Source organism: Macadamia integrifolia, chromosome 8, assembly GCF_013358625.1.
Source record: "Macadamia integrifolia cultivar HAES 741 chromosome 8, SCU_Mint_v3, whole genome shotgun sequence".
In the NCBI taxonomy this organism is placed as follows: Eukaryota; Viridiplantae; Streptophyta; class Magnoliopsida; order Proteales; family Proteaceae; genus Macadamia; species Macadamia integrifolia.
Window position 1 is genome coordinate 31,416,689 of NC_056564.1, and position 18,331 is coordinate 31,435,019.

The window sequence follows — 18,331 nt, forward strand, 5'->3', positions numbered from 1 at the left end:
CTCTTGCTTGCACTTATGTTTGTGTGGATGCTACTCCGGTTCATTATCTCCTAAGACTTACAGATCTTGTGGACCATTGATGTTCAAAAACCCTAAGCCGGGTTTTGGGGCGTCACAGTTTGTTTCTACACTAATGGATTATTTAGATATTAATAATTACAAGGACTAATCATAGACTGCGAAGTGGCAAATAATGAATTTGATAACTTCACTTTAGTGGGACCCCTCTCACCTCTATTGTACCCAAGAGAGGGCTTAAACAATGAGACCACCTTCTCCAATCTCTGTCCATTATGCTAAAGTTTTTATTGCCACACATTTAGAGAACCTAGGTTCTGAAACAACTTCACAGACTGCGTGTTGCTAAAGGATGTGAGCCAATTTTCCTCATGGCTTTTGCAAACGACCTTATCTTCTTTGAAAAGGGTATATGAGAGAAGCAAGAGTGTTCAAAAATCGTGTCACCAATTGCTCTTTAACTTTTCAGGTTAGAATCTCAATGTTATAAGTCTAAACCACAATTCAGTGTCAATTTTATGAGTTCTTCCATATCTCTCCTGCATCCAAATTTGATTTATAATAGGGAATTCCTTTCATGGGAAAGAGGTTATCTAAAGATGACTGCTCAAATTTGTTATCTAAAGACAATTCCCACATTAACCATTAGAAAAGTCAAGGCACCTTAGCATGGCCAGGAGACATAACTTAATCCAATCAACTCTGTTAGCCCTTCCCCAATACTGTATGACATGCTTTAAATTACCATAGATATGCTCAATAAGCTTGATGCTACTAGTAGAGACTTCTTTTGGTCTTGTGGAGAGCACAAGCTTAGTCCTACAATCGGGTGGAAGACAATAGGCTCTCCCAAGGTAGAGGGCTTAATTTGAAGCTGTTGGCCCCCATGAATTCAACATTGTTATGTGAAAATGCCTAGAAGCTTTTCCAATCGAATTTATCTCTTTGGGGAAAGATTATTAAAGGCAAAATACTTCCCTTCATGCATCTTTCTTCACTCTACTTGTCTTCCTGGTCATTAGCCTCAAGGGATGGAAATCAATCTACAATTATAGCGACTAACTTCTCAAGGGGTCCTTCTATAAAATCGGATCTGTAATCTGTTGTGGCTAGAAAATCAATCCATCGGCCGGATTGAGACCTTCACATCAAGAGAAGGAAGAGATGGCCGTAGTTGGACTCCGAGTGGACTCTCTGATGCTCAACTTAGTATGAGCAACAATAGATATTTGTATGGGTGCTGAAAGATCCATAGAGTAAGAGGGTGAGAGAGATCTATCTTTACCTCTAGGTCATCTACCTATTTATATAAGTTGGTAACTGCACTTGGTCTTCAATTGAATACCATGCCAAACTTGTGAGTGCGTGCACCTTGTTGATAGTTACTTCGGGTTTTGTGCTATAAAAAATTGATAATGATGTCTAACCGCGATGTGTGTTTGGAGTTGACTCTTTCCCATATGGCTCGTAGCCAATGGTGGGGTTATTCTTGGCATATCAACTCCTTATCTTTGGGAGCTAGAGTGTGACTTAGTTGCATCTTAAGAGACGAGACCTGGTCGTTCAATAAGAATAAATGCATTAATGGCACATCAGAAGGAGGCACGGGTGCAATCTTTAATGACGCAACAGAAGGAAGAATTGGATTACACTACGAAAACTTAGGGGTGGCATAATTTGCTAGTTCGACCTTAGCAACAACTAGCACCTCCCTCATCGGTTCTTTAGGATGGGAAACCAAGTCCATTTGTTCTACCTCATAAGTAATTTTCCCCTGAGAAATATCGTCGATACCAATCAATACTTTCTTTTTTCTGTCTTCAGTCCTTCTCTCCTTGCACGCAGCCAATGCCTCATTGTTTGCTCCCACCTCTCCTTCATCCACTTCTTCTTCTTCATTCTCAGAATTGTACACATATTGTATCCCTTCAAATATGTAATTAGGAGCCTTCTTGAGCACGAACCTCTTACAGTCCTTGAATCCTATATAGCTTTCTCTTTTTTCCACTAGCTCTGTCACCCTTATCATCTTTGCTTCAACATCACATGCCCTTCCCCTGGGTTCTTCATAGTTATATTGAACATTCTTTAGTGGATTAATCATTTCACTCCTCTTCGCCTCCAAGATTTTAACCTTCTCCTCCATTTTTAATTTGAATCGTAAATGTTCTGCCTCTTCTACGGATGCGATCTTCTCCTCCTCAACCTCCTCAAGTAAGACTAATGGAATGGGATCGGTCAAGATCAAGATGCATGATAGCATTGTCAGAACCTTATTCGATGTTAGGAATGTACCTAATTTGAAGAAGAATCTCATCAGTTTATGCACTCTTGATTCAAATGGGTGTAAGTATACAATTGGCGGTGGAGTCATAAAGATCAGAAGGGGTGTTCTCTTGTTGATGAAAGGAATTAAGCCTGGCAATTTGTATGTGTTGCAGGGTACTACAGTCAATGGTTCTATTGCAGTAATTTCATCATCTATGTCTGAATCGGATGTCACAAATTTATGGCACATGAGGTTAGTCCATATGAGTGAGAGGAATAGCATCATTAAGTTAAAGGGGTTTGTAGTGTTGTCAAAGTACAGAAAAAGTGGAGTTCTGTGAGAATTATGTGTTTGGAAAGTGGAGGAGAGTTAGTTTAGTACTACTACTTATAGGACTAAGGGAACGCTGGACTTCATTCAATCAAACCTATGAGACCCTTTAGAGTTTCTAAAAATGGGGCTGGTGCAAGGTACTTGCTTACTTTCATTGATATTTCTATAGGAAGGTTTGGGTCTATGTTTTCTAAGCACAAAAATCAAGTATTTGTCACTTTCAAGCAGTGAAATAATTTGCTTGAAAAGCAGACCGAAAAAAAAATTAAGAGGTTGAGAACCGATAATGGCATAGATTTCTATGAAGGTGACTTTAGAGTTCTGCAGAAATGAAAGTATTGCAAGACACCGCACAGTTGTTAAAATACCTTAACAAAATAGAGTGATAGAGTGTATGAACAGAACCTTGGTAGGAAAGGCAAGGTATATGTTATCTAATGCAGGATTGGGCAAGAAGTTTTGGGCTGAACAGTTAATATAACAACCTTTTTGGTGAATCGATCTCCTTACATAGCTATTGAGTGTAAGAATACAAAGGAAGTTTGGTTAGGGAAATCTGTAGACTACTAAATTTAAAAGAATGTGGATGTCCTGCTTATGCACATGTGAGTGAGGGGAAATTAGAACTTAGGCCAAAAAATTAATGTATTTTTCTTGGGTATGGATCTGGAGTGAAAGGATATGAGTTGTGGTATTCTAATCCAAAATTATGTTTGCACCAAAAAACTTCTAGAATTGAGTAGGACTTCCTTGGAATTGCTTGTAATCCCAACCTGCGGCTGCAAATTAAGTCCATGGGTTTATTTATCACACCAACCAAGGAACCACAAGCCTCCTTCACCTCTCTTCTAAGCTTCTCATAAATATATGAACTAGATTTTAAAACCATGGTGGTTCATATTCAAACGAAGCACAATCTACTTTAATTCAGCTGCCAACTTTTACTGAAGAAGATGATACTTAAGGGAATTAAGAAGAGCGGTACAACATTACCAGAGATAGACTAGGAAGGAACATTAGACAACCATAAAAGTATGGGTATGCTAAAATTGTTGCTTATGCATTGTTTGTTATAGACACAATTAAGATAGTGAGCTTACGACATATTCTGAAGCCCTTATTTCAGTTGATTCTACAAAATCTTGGCTGAAATGGGTGAGGAGATGGAATCTTTTCATAAAATCAGAGTTGTAAGCTTATCAAGCCAAGAAGAGGGAAGAAAACTGTTAGTTGCAAATGGGTCTTTAAGAAGAAATAATCTACCTCAAGTGTTGAAGATGCTAAGTATAAGGCATGGTTGGTCACAAAGGGCTACAATCAGGTACAAAGAATTAATTTTAATGATGTTTTCTCATCTGTTGTTAAGCATATCTCTATTCATGTCCTACTTTCTTTAGTTGCTATGCTTGATTTGGAGTTGGATCAATTTGATGTAAAAACAACATTCTTGCATGGTGAACTGGAAGAACAAATTTATTTGCATCAACCTAAATGTTTTGTTATTGAAGGTAAAGAGGGCCATGTATACCTGTTGAAGAAGTCCTTATATGGTTTGAAAGAGTCTCCTCAACAGTGGTATAAAAGGTTTGATTCAGTTACGGCTAGTTTTAGATACTGCAGATATTAGTATGATTGTTGTGTATATTTCAGAAAGTTCTCTGATGGGTCACTCATATATTTGTTGTTTTATATTGATGATATGTTGATTGCAGTAAAAGACATGAATGAGGTCAACAGGCTGAAGGAACAATTAAGTTCTGAATTTGAGATGAAAGATTTGGGAGCAGCAAGGAAGCTCCTTGGTATGAAGATTAAAAGGGATACAAAAGCAAAAGTTGTGGCTATCTCAATAGGAGTACACTAAGAAGGTATCAGAGTGTTTTGGCATGAAAGATGCTAAACCTGTAAGTACTCATATTGCATCTCACTTTAGACTTTTAGCTGCTCTATCACCTTAGACAGATGAAGAGGTGAAGTACATGTCATGTGTTCCATACTCTAGTGCAACTGGTTCCATTATGCATAGTTTGCACTCGTCCAGACATTTTGCAAGCTGTCAGTGTTGTGAGCAGAAGCTTATCATGTCTAGGTGAAGCTCATTGCGAAGCACTGAAGTGGATACTTAAGTATTTGAAAGAGATATCTGGTGTCTGTTTAGAGTTTGGGGGGAATGGTAATAGTTTATCTAGTTATATTGATTCAGATTATGCAGGTGATCTTGACAAGAGGAGATCACTCATAGCTTATGTATTTACTCTTGGAGGAAGTATGGTTAGTTGGACAGTTACTTTACAGGCTACAATTGACCTTATAATATTTGTTTAAAGCTTTCAATCATTGAGGGGAAGCCCTCGCGGTATGGTAGGACCTGACCGACTGTGACCCGATAGATCAACCTGCGACTTGGAGGAGTATATGATGTACTTTCATCTTGTTGAGCAAGTATTGTAATTTGGGGGGTTTTTTCGAGCTAGAGTTTCAGAGCGAGTTTTCTTGCCATTATTTAGGTGTTCTTGAGCTATATCCACTGTAACCTCTCTTCTACATAGTGAAACTTCTTCTTCTTCACTCGAGGACATAGCACACCACATCGGTGTGTGAACCTCGTTGAATCTTTGTGTGTGGTGAGAATCTGTGCTTGTTTATTTTTGTATTTATTGGTATTTTCTCTAACAGTATTCAAACACCCAGCGTCACAGGTTTTCTATTCTATCAACAGTAAAGGACAAGGGACAGGACTACTAAGGCCTAGCACTAAGGCTTATTATTTTCTCAAAACAGTTGAAGGAAGAAAAAACTAGTTGTGAGGTAGTTTCTTGCTTTGAGTTTCCCCAGTGAGTGAGAGGATGATTATAATTGTAATAATAGAAAACAAGAAAATATCTAAACAAGTGGCTTCTTCTATCAGAGACAGAATGGAAATGGAGATACTAGCAAATTCAATAGAGAGTAAAAGCAGGAGAAAAAACAACATTATAGCATTATTGCATCTTGCTTGCTCTGGCCCTGTAAGCCAGGGTGCAGCGATTCTACCACCCTTGTGCTTAGGGCAGTTTTTCAAAGCTTTCAATTATTGAGGGGACTCCAATGTCAATTTCTTGGTTGCATATTTCTACAGGTGGGCCTTGGAGATATATGCATCTCAGCAGGAAAGTCCGGTACCTATTTTCCCAAGGGGAACTTCTCTCTCCTTGGAAACTTAGATCAGCAAACTCCCTAGCTGATCAGTTAGCCAAGGAGGAGATTAACAGGTACAATTTATACGTAGGATCGGATCCACTAATGTAAACCCCTTCTTTCTTTCCTGCCTTTAGCTTCCCTAAAAACTGGATCTTAGGGTGCCCCTGTTGGGCCTGTTCTGTTGTGTTTGTGCCATATTCCTCTGTTTCCTCTCTTTTCTCTGTAAATTTTAATAATTCACAAGAGGTGACAGGGACATAGCTTGGCTATATCTCTTGAAGATGGTGGCCTGCTTTGGCCTGACTCTAAATAGGTGAGGTAGGAAGGCCATCTTAACTGAGACAAAACTTGGAGCTACATTCCAGAAAAGAGTGCTTTATTTTAAGACCAACCCATATTGGAGTTTGGATTCTATGACTAGAGATGAGTACAGAGTACTGAATTGAATTAAAAAGTCCCAATTTTTCTTTTTAAGTCATATTTTAAATCATGAAATTAGCTTTTATCAAGCTGAAATCTTCTACTCTTCTGCAAGAACAAAAAAAAAAAATCTCCTATTCTATTAGTCATTAATGCCAAATAAGTCTGACAAACAGGAGACACAATGAAGATGGATCAATGGACCAATACATCTCATGCAACATATTGGAAGAAAAACAAAGGGGAGAATATATTAATCATCTAATAATTTCCAACAATTTTTTCAATTTCTGTCATACAAAATTCATTCAAACGAGCTACCTTTCTAAAGTAGACTCATTGAGAACTTCATTAACATTATTTTGTGCTGACTTCAGCTTAGAATCGTCAAGGTATTGCTCATACAAATAAGAAGCAAAGCCCCAAAAAGCCATCAACATTGCCACCACCTTCACCCCATCCATCTTGTCATGGAAAAACAAAACAGCAGCAACAGGACCAGAGCCATAGCCAAGGTACTAATTACATTGGAGAAAAGTGAAGATACCACATAAATCAACCCCACAACACCAACAGAAGACACTTGCCAAGCCACAGCTGTCCAAACCATAGTTAGCAAATTCGGATTCGGGAATTATTCGGAATAATTCGGTTGATTAATTTAATGATTCGGTCAAAAAAGCGGTCAAAAAAGCTTATTGGGTTTTTTTAATTATTTTTTTATATATTTTTTTGGTTTTTTTTTTTTAAATACTGTTTAAGTGGACCGAATAATTCGGTATAATTCGGATTCAGTCCGAATTATTCGCGTTTTATATTCACTTTTGAAAAAATCGTGAATTTTATCGAATTTTATTTTTAATTCGGATTCGGTCAGAATTTTTGATAAAATTCGGAAAAATTCGGTTCGGCCGAATAATTCGCAAATTATTCGGCCGAATTGATAACACTGGTCCAAACTAATGACAGCACATAAGATATTCTCCCCTTACCAAACCCATCCATCTCTCCTTTCAAGCTCCTCCATTCACCACTGGCAAAGAGTCCTACAATGCAACAACATGTAGCAACAAGTGAAGTGTAGATCTGCATTTCTAATACGGAAAATGTCTCACTTTTTAGAACCTTTTGGAAGGAAAGCTGCATGAGTGAAAGCAGTAGGGAGTAAATGGCTGATGCACCAAGGGTGCACAAGAAGCCCAATACAGACTTCCCTCTAGAGACTCCAGCAGGTTCTGTGGAATCAGAATGAAACCCAATGAGGGCGGAAGATAAGGTTAGGACTACAACAGAATTGAGTATTAAAGTAGTCAATTTTTGAGAATTGATGAAGAAGGCGAAGACTGCATTAAATGCCAATTGGCACACACATATGAGGGAATAAGTTGAGGCAGAGAGGTATAAGAGCCCAATTGAGTACATCATGTTGTCACCAGCAAGGAGAACCCCAAGTGAGACATAGACTAAGATGAGAGTGGTAACAGAAGGCTGTTCGGAGATTGTAGTTTTGGGGGTGATTGAAGATTCCTGAGAGAAGAGGATGATGAGTGGGACAAAGAGTATAGGAAAGGCTGCAGTTTGGACAAGCGTTGCCATCCATTTACTATTTCCACCTTGGTCATAGTAGAACCTCCCAAGAAGAACAGCAGTAGTTTGACCAACAATAAGAAAGAAAACATTTATTGACACCAAAATCCACCAATGCGTCTGAGCCTGAGTGGTGATTGATCAGTTGCTCTTCTGTCTGCGAGCAAATGTGGTTCTTGAATCTCTTGTTGTCCTGGAAAGAAAACACAAAACTTAAATAAATTTAGTGTGTTGGTAATTCAATTGAGTTTTAAAAGGAACACTGCAACTGTATAATTTCAGAAATAAAATATTGGAAAATCCTCAGACAATGAACAAAAATTTGGCCACTTAAGCCATGAGTCTAAAGTAGGGTTATTTTTTTCTGTCTTTTTCAAAACAGAATATTAAAAATATTTTTCTCAGTAATCTTAACAAAAGCTTCCTTTTCTTTAATTCTTGTTTGCTGTTTTAGTAAGATTCTGAAGTTATGCTAGTTAGGAAAGCTTGATTAATAATTTATTGATTTTTTTTTTTTTGGTAAATATAATTTATTGCTTGAAAGACACCTAATAAATCATTTGAGATGACATTAATTTGAACCATAGGTTACATTGGATGCCCATTTGATTGGTCGTCTTTTTTATTTTTTTATTTTTGGGGTCATATGTCAAATAGTAGTTTAGGTCAATCATATTACATATCTTGTAATTGGACCTTGGTCACTGTATTATTTATTATTAAATTGTGTTTCTTCTTTTTATCGAAAAAAATTATTTCTTAAATCATGAAATTCTTTGGAGAGTTCACTTATTTAAACTTGGGTAGCGCTCATTTTTTTTTTTTTTTGGGTAGAAAGAGTATTTAATAACTCTCCAATTTTTAAGAATAAAGAATGACAAACATTAATTGCACTGGTTAGTCACTTAGTCTTTGATTAGACTTTGGTGAATATTGTGACTCGGATATAAAATTTGAGTCCATTGTGACTTGGGAAAAATTCGGTCTGAGTCTGTTGTGACTTGGGCGAAGTTACTTTTTAGTATTGGCCGAGTCTAAATGACTCTTGACTATTTTTTTTTTTTTTAGCTCCACTCGGACGACTTGCCATAGTCAAAACATGATTTTCAACAACTATACAAGCATTATAATTTTGGATTAATTACACACAAAATATTAATATTCTTTCACTCGCTAAATTAGTATATTTACAATCACTGTCTTGTTGAAATATAAAATTGTTAAGTTTGTCTCGAATTCTTGACCCGTTTTGAAGATTGACCCAATCCGACATATTTTGGTGGTGACCCGAATGGGAAATTTTCTGAGATCAGTGATGGAAGCAGAGGGGTTGGGCCGCGGGGCTATGGTTCTACCGGATCGACAGCGACCCGATGGGTCAACCCGCGATTTGGAGTATATATAATGTACTATTGCTTGTTGAAAAAGTCATTGTATTTTGGGGTTTTTCGAGCTAGGGTTTCAGGGCAAGTTTTTCCTCGCCGCTGCTAGGGTGTAATTTATCTTCTGCATAGTGAATCATCTTCTTCTTCACCCGAGGACGTAGCACACCACCCTGGTGTGTGAACCTCGTTAAATCTATGTGTCGTACAGATCTATTGTCTCTTTATTATTCGTGTTTCTTGGTGTTTGATCTTACAAAAATCCATATACATTTTTTCTTATTGTGAAATTAATTTCTTACAAACAATTGATAATTTAGATTAATAATATCAACAAGTGTTATCTGTTAGAGAGAGGCCATGTGCCCAGACAAATAAGCAAGCCTCTAGGAGGGGCATAATGGTCATTACATGTCTTCTGTGTTTTTTATGCAGAGGCCACTCTCAGACAGAGAATTGTCTCTAAAAATATTATTAAAAAATTATAAAATATTAACATATTGTTTTTCAACATTAATAAATAAATAAATAAATAAATACAGCCTTATCCAAATTTAATGGGGTTGGCTATATAGAAAAAGGGAAAAAATCATAACACCAGCAACTTAGGAAAATATTCTATTTTATTATTTTTAAGTCTTTTAAAAAAAATACAACTTTGGACCAGATCAATCACAATGCTAATGTCCCTAAAGAAGACCACTGCAAATCAAACTCTAACAAATCCAATCGACTTCGCAATATTCTAAATCACATCCAAACTAATCTACACAATTATGGTATATCAACTCGCTGTCATCCTATTCTCAAAGGTCATCCAAATGAGGCACGGATAGCGAATGGAAGGAATTTGGCCCCAAGAAGTTAGACCAACATTAGAGTTACAGATCCAGGAGGTCCATGAACAAATCGTAGCATTGAAGAGCCAAGCGGAGGTTGATGATCTAAAGTTCTTGAGTGAGATAATTCTTTCTAATGTGGTTATAAGAGCAACCACTCTTTGATGAATTCAAAATTTCGTTTATTGAGACACACCATGGTACCACGAATTCAAGGAAGTACCTGAAACACTTCAATGTAATGATGGCACTACCGGGAGGTTCTGAAACTACTTTAACGTATATTCCCTGTGACTCTAAGAAGAACAGCCAGAACTTGATTCACACACCCTGAACCCAGGTTCATCCATTCCTATAAGGATCTCTGTAAGTCCTTCACAACAAATTTCTGAAGTAGCAAGACCCACCGGAAGATATCATTCAATATCATGGTGATAAGGTAAGAGTGTGGTGAGCCCTATCAACCTAATAGGCTAAAAAATACACAGTAAGTGAATTATCCATTGCAATGGCCTAATTGGCGGGTGTAAAAATATACCTCTACAAATATTACACAATAAGTAAATTATCCATCTCATCGGCCTAACCGGCTGGTACTATGGGTCTAAAGTAGCACCATCCATTCTCCTCTCGACCTTCGTAGGAAGCCTGAGAAGTCTTTTAAAATTATACTATATATTACACTTTTCATTCCATCTTCACATGAAACTTACCATTCCATTTTTCACATAACTCCAACTCTATAATGAAAGTTTTAAGTCAAAGATATCCTAGATTTAGATTGGAATGATTAATTTTGATGCACCATGTAATATCTCGCCCCAAAATTATCCTATGTAATTACCCTATGAGGTAAAGAGAAAATGAGGAAGGAAGAAAAAAAAAAAAATGAAAAGAAGAGAGGGGTTATATGAGTAGGGTTTTCCTCACATTGATTTTGAAATTAAAGGAGAGGGAGGAAGGTGAGGTGGAACTCACCTGTTCTCTTACTTCCCTCTTTTATTGATAAACAAACAAAAGAAAAATAAAAGAAAGGAGAGAGATGAGAGTGATGTGTGTGCAAGTGCGACGGATGTAAAGACAAGGGACAGAGGGAGTGGACATATGCAACTCCTCTCCAAATTAATGTTGGATTTTAAAAATAAAATAAATGAAGAAGGTAATGTGTGTGTGTGTGTGTGTGTGTGTGTGTGTGAGAGAGAGAGAGAGAGAGAGAGAGAGAGAGAGAGAGTTACCCCACTACAATTTTATGTCTCACAACTTCATGTGTGGCTTTGTATAGAGGAAAGATCAATTGAGGAGAATTGAGGAAATACATTTTTGAGAATTTACTGTATTTTATTATAATTTATGAATATTATCGAGTTTTTAGAAGATATTGATATGTAGCATGTTGTATAAATGATAAATGGGTCAACATGTATATTTGATAAAATCGATCAGAGTGCGCAACGAGAGCGTGGTAGGGCCTCGTGAATAGTAAGGGGAATAGTAAAGGTGGGCCCATGGTTGATTGACTAAAGTTCAAGGATTTTAAGTTGATCAGCCGTTTTTATGCCGTTATTTAATGATGGCCTGTGAGGGCCTGCATCCATATCTCACCCGAATTTGGGGGCGTTACACAACAAGATTCCATTTTCCCGCATCTAAAGTATCCACATTCTAAACAATTTTGATCTCTTGGAGTCATATATTACTTGATCCTTACTCCTTGTCAATTCTGAGAAATGTATTGATTTTCAGTATATTCAATTGATTATAGAGATTACAAATATATATACACAGTAACTATGTAACCCTAGCCAGCTATACATTTATAGAAGGTTGGACTACAAGAGATCTTTTCCAAGGATAAGGAGGATCCTTTCCAAAGATAAGAGATATAGGAAATATATGATTTGGGTTCCTAAAGATAGGAGATGCATGAGATATTGGGTTTTCAAAGGAGGATTGATTCTATATGTGTCAATACACCCCCTCAAGGTGAAGGATCGAGACCTCGAATTTTCAGCTTGTCTTGAAGAAACTGAAATCGAGCCGTTGAGAGAGGCTTAGTGAGAATATCAACCAACTAATCAGATGTTGAAATAAATTGTACATTGAGTTGACGCTTGGCAACACGAACCCGTACAAAATGGAAATCAATCTCAAATGCTTGGTCCGGGAGTGGAAGACGGGATTTGCAAATAAATAAGTGGCCCTAATATTGTCACACCATAGACTGGGGGTGCCACGAAGCAGAAAGCTAAGCTCAGTGAAGAGCAATTCCAACTAGATCAGTTTGGCAAAGGCATCAGCAAGGGCTTTGTATTCGGACACAGTGGAGGAACACGCCATAGTACACTGTTTCCTAAAATTCCAAGAGATGAGATTGGGGTAGAGAAAAATGGCATGGCGCCCGGTGGACTTGCGATCTTCACTGCTGCTAGCCCAATCTGCATCAGAGAAGGCCGTAACAAGCACTGAGAGGAATGTTCAAGAAGAAGGCAATGAGTGTGGATTTCCTTGAGGCAGCGCAGGATATGCTTGACAAGACCCTAATAATCTTCTGTGGGAGAGTGCATAAACTGGCAAACCCAATTTATAGCAAAGGCAACATCAAGTCAAGTGAGAGTAACATATTGTAGTGCCCCTACAATAGACTGATATTGGGTAGGGTCGGACATGAGTGCACCCCCTGAGGAAGACATTGGGAGAGTAGTAGCCATGATAGCCTTGTAATCAGTCATACCAGATCGCTTGAGGAGGTCAAAAATATATCTAGATTGCAAGAGAAGAAGACCCTTCAAATGGCGGATGGCTTTAATACCTAAGAAAAAAATGTAAGTCTCCCAGGTCCTTAATGGAGAATTCCTGAGCAAGCCTTGTAAGAAGAGAAACTACTTGGGAGGAGTCATTGCCGGTAACCAGAATATCATCCACATATACTAGAATATAAACAAGAGTCGATCCAGCCTTGTAGAGAAATAGAGAAGGATCGGTTTATGAAGTATGGAATCCCAACCATTGAAGAAAATCAGAGAGCCTGTGAAACCAAGCGCGAGATGCTTGTTTAAGGCTATACAGTGATTTATGAAGCCTGCATACATGAGATGGGCGATTGGCATCAAAACCTTGTGGTTGAGACATATAAACCTCCTCAAATAAGACGTCATGGAGGAAGGCGTTATGAACATCTAACTGTTGTATGGGCCAACTCTGAGAGACGACAATGGAGAGAACGGCACGAATGGTGGTGGGTTTAACAATAGGGTTGAAAGTTTCATAATAATCAAGCCCCTATTGCTGGTGAAACCCTTTGACCACCAAACGAGCTTTGTAGCGCTCAAGGGTCCTATTAGCCTTTTGTTTTACGCTGTATACCCTTTGCAACCAACCAAATTCATACTAGCAGTATGAGGAACAAGAGACCATGTTCCATTTCTGACCAAGGCATTGAACTCCTTAGCTATAGCTTGGAGCCACTCAGGGTGTTTAGAGGCTTGAGAGAAGGTGGTCGGTTCCAGGGGTTGGGTAGTGGCGGTGAGAGCTTGGTAGTGGCGTGAAGGCAAAGTCTCATGAGGTGCAGGCGAGTGGAGGGGGGAGGCGATGATGGAGGGGTTTGAGGTGAGGGCGGTGTGGTGTTGTTTTCATAAGGTGCATACAAATCCTCAAGGGGTCTTGTGCGAAGAGGTGGCGACGGTGTGGACCCAATAGGAGAGGCAAGGGGAGAGGCGAGTGGAATAGGAGACATAGGGGAAGGAGGTGAGATGGGGGTAGGCGGTGAAGGGAGAGAAACAGGTGGCGGTAAGGGCAATACAGGAGGAAAATGATTCCTTGTGGGAACAGAGATCCATGGTGAGGAAGAAAGAGATGGAGGAGATGGGGAAGGGGTGACTGATTGAGATAAAAAAAAGGAAAAGAATTTTCAGAGAAACACACATGGCATGCAATATAGGTGCGATTGGAGCGAAGGTCAAGGTACCGGTAACCATAGTGGGATGGACTGTAGCCTAGGAAGACACAGGAAGTGGATCGAAACTCAAGTTTATGACAATTATATGGACGCAGTAGGTGAGAAAAACAAAGAACCAAACACAAGTAGAAAGGTGTAGTCTAGAGGCCTATAAAAAACAAGTTGATAGGGAGAGACGCCACTGGAGATCGAAGAGGGCATTCGATTAACTAGATGCACAGCTGTTTCAAACACATGGGTCCAGTAGCAATGGGGAACAGACGCATGGGCCAAGAGAGAGAGGCCAGTCCCAACTATGTGATGATGGTGACGCTCAACAACACCCTGTTTCTTATGTGTGTTGGGGCAGGACACACGGTGGTGGATGCCAATTTTATTAAAAAATTGAGGGAGGGAGCGAAACTCACCCCCTAATCAGTTTTGACATTCTTTATTTTTCTACCAAATTGATGTTCCACAAGGGTTTGAAATTGAAGAAAAATGGAAAACACGTCAGGTTTATTAAGGAGAGGATAAAACCAAATATATTTTGTATTATTATCAACAAAAATGATGAAATAATGATGTCTAGAAAAAGAGGGCACAAAAAAGGGGCCCCATACATCACTATGAATTAAATCAAGAGGAAATAAACTCCTAGAATAAGTCTCCCGTAGGGAGAGACTACTAGATTTTCCTAACTGACAAGCAGGACACATAGGTGTAAAATGTGCAGAAGGGCACAACAGCTTATTGGTCTTGAGCATATGGCGAAGAAGAAGTTCGTGAAGGTGGCTTAGACAATGGTGCCAAGAGTTGAGAGAGAGACACTCAGCAACATTAGTAGAGAAGGTTGGTGAAGGAGAGAGAGTGTAGAGGCTACCTTTACTCAGTCTGGACAGAAGTGTGGACTTGGTTACCTGGTCCTTGACAAAGAAACAAGAGAGATGAAATTCAAAGAAAACATTATTATCACTACAAAATTTTTGAAAGAGAGCAAGGGTTTAGAAATGGAGGGCACATGTAGAATATTAGACAAGGAGAAAGTTTGAGAGGGAGAAGAGGGAAGGGAAAAGGATCCAACATGAGAGATGGGAATACCCTTACCATCACCGACGTGAAGCTGATCCTGACCGTTATACTCTATGTAGCTGGAGAGGGAGTAAGGTCAGGAGTCACATGATGGGAGGCTCCAGTGTTTGGGTATCAAGGTAAGGTCGAATACGATGGGGTGGGGAGGAGAGGGGGGTTTGGGTGATGGTAGGCAGTGGTGTAGGTGTAGTTGGCCGATGGAGGGTTGCGATGGCGGGGTGTAGGTTTGTTGGGTCGGCTAGGACTGTTGCCTGTAGAAGCATGTAGTTGCCATATGATTGGTGCAATTGTAGATGGAACACCGGAGATTGCCACAGTCGCGACCCTCGTGACCACGACCATCATGTCCTAGCCCACCTCCACCACTACCTTTTCCCTTGTCCTGAGAAGGAGAAGAAGGGGAAAGCGAGCTCCTTCTGCGAGCTCCTTCTGAACATTGTTGACCATGGGCGGATCATTTAGGGCAAAGACGGTTAATTTGGTTAGGGGATTGACCCTGAGAAACTCATGATTCACAAGGAGGCTGTGCAAATCAGTGTAAGAAATAGGCTTTAAGCAAGCAAGGAGAATTGGGAAAATGTCTTGTAATTCTTGGTGAAGAGTGCGAAAAATATGAAGGTTAAAGTCCTCCAAGGAGAGAGGTGACCAACAACAACAAATTCATCAAACAAGGACTTGGCGAGCTAGAGAAGCTGACTAATCGACTCATCAGATTGATGGGTGAGGCGTTGGAGGGTGAGGTGAAGGTTCATGATGTGTGTAGCAGAGGTGGAGTCATAGGTTTGGGCAAGGCTGTCACATATATCTTTGCTTGCCGGTTTGTCAATGATCTGGGGAAGGACTTCCTAAGAGAGAGGCAATTAGAAGACTCATGAGAGTGGCATCCTACTCTTTCCATTCAATGGCAGAGGATGCATCAGAAGGACAGGGGTAAGATTCATCAACAAAAGCTGAAGACGCTGACCTTGAAGGAATGGTGTAAGCTGAGCACGCCAGAGGAAATAGTTCTTGGGAGTAAGGCACAGAGAGAAAAAGCGGTGAGCAGACCCGATGGAGGGTTGAGGGAAGGAAGAAGAGGTTGCCTGGAGCTAGGTGCTAGGGGTGGTGACAGTGGTGGGTAGTATTGGAGGGGGGGTTGAAGGCCATTGTAGAGAAGAGATAGAGAGAGAGAGAGAAAGAGAGAGATGGGTGGCTAGGGTATAGAGAGAGAGGTGCGAGCCAAGAGAGGCTTTGATACCATATTAATTCTGAGAATGTATTGATTTTTAGTATATTCAATTGATTACAGAAATTACAAATATATATATATATATATACACAATAACTTTGTAACCCTAGCTAGCTATACATTTATAGAAAGTTGGATTACAAGAGATCCTTTCCAAGGATAAGAGATACAGGCAATATATGATTTGGGTTCCTAAAGATAGGAGATGTATGAGATATTGAATTTCCAAAGGAGGATTGATTCTATATGTGTTAATACTCCTTACTCCTTATCCCCCAAGACTCATGATGCTATCGATAACCATATTGGAGCCTCTCTGTGGAATATGAGTCTGTGATTTGAAAATGTCCAAGACAATTTAAGTACAAATGATGAAAGAACTGGTAAAATTGTTGTAGTATTTTATATTTTTCATTATCATAATGATATCAGATTTACTCCAATTGATGTATGCACAATCTTGTTCCTAGAATTACGACACAGTCAAGCCTTAGATTCATGGATTTAGATTTTCCCCAACCAGGGCGACTGGAGTGGGACCAAATGGGGTTTTATTTTTGTATATCTCTCTGTTGATTTTTGTTTCTTATTTTCTCTCTTATTTGTATCTGTCTTATTTGTATCTGTCTTTTTCCTCATTGATCCCTCTCCAGCTATCCCCCGGTTTGAGAGGATCTAAATATGGTTCCATGCTTTACTATGCCAACTAATACATTCGACCCTTGGTTACACCCTTGCTAGTGTTAGAGCATGCGATGGAGATCATAGGTACAAATAAAGGCCCATGTTGTTGTAGTCATAGCAGGGAAAAGATTCAAGGATTGGGAGAAAAAAAAAAAAGAATTAGTAATGACGTAGAGGAAGAGAGAAGGGGTGAACTTACCTCATTGCCGAGAGAGAAGAAGAGGAAGAGAGGCCATCCTCGATGAGAAAGAGAGAAGAGACTCACGTTGGGGCGGGGGGGGGGGGTGAGTTCTTGCATAAATCTGAATTCTGTTTTCATTCATTAATTAACTTGGCCAGGGGCTTTAAAATCCAATTATAAAGTAAAGCAAAAGGAATCAAAATCTATCCATAAAAAGGACTTAGTGGCGGATATCTCACCCATCTTGATTAAACCAAGATAGTACAGATCAATTATTAATCGTTTGACAAGTTTTTCACTAAGTTAGATATTGGACTTGACCCGATCAATTAATGGGTCAATTAAATGCTTTTAATCTAGAAAAAAAAAAAATCCTTCCTCTCAGAATTTGGTGTGGAAATGGAGGTTGAAACTAATAAGCTCCAACCAACGTGGTGAGTCATAAGTCAAGGTGAAAAAAAAATAAATAAATAAAAGATTATGATGGTTTTAGCTTTCCTTTTCCTTTTTCAGTTTCCGTACACTTTGATAGAGGATAAAAAAATAATAATAAATAAATAAATAAATAAAGTAACTACTGATGATGGTTTGATTTCTCCCTTTTATCACTTGAAACCCACTTTAATAAGTGAAAGAAACTTGACTATTTGATACCTCACTTGGAATAAAAAAGTTTGACCCTCTAGGGCGTTGGTTGTCATTTTCAAATTGGGATTATAGTTCTATGATGCTAGTTGAGTCAAAAGATGAAGTTGTAGCAGTTTTGCTGAAAATGCTGAAAATATAAGAAGGATCAATCAATATCTTCAGTAGGACTGTGTGGTTTTCTGCCAGTTCAAACGATTTCGGATCTCCTTCGAGACCTCCTCTACATCAACTCTTCCTTTCAAAAACGATATCGATGTAATTGACATACTCTCAAAATTAATAAAAAAAAATGAGAGTATTCTCTATGGGGGAACACAACCTTTCTCTCTCCTCTGTCCACATAGGTCATTTCACATGGGGGAGGAGAGAGAGAGAGAGACTGTGGTGGAGGTTGCACTCCCCACAAAGAAGATCATCCCAAATAAAAGTATGCTTTGAGAAAAAGTTGGGTTTTAAATATTAGGAACACCCAATCCAAAGATGCCCTTCCCTATTTATTTTAGGAATATTTCTCTCAAATCCAGTTTTTTTTTTTT

General features: G+C 39.0%; 1 pseudogene; it reads right to left on the reverse strand.

The window, feature by feature from the left end:
* Positions 1-6,445: 6,445 nt before the first annotated feature.
* Positions 6,446-7,939, reverse strand: LOC122085379 (annotated as a pseudogene).
* Between the last annotated feature and the right edge of the window lie 10,392 nt (positions 7,940-18,331).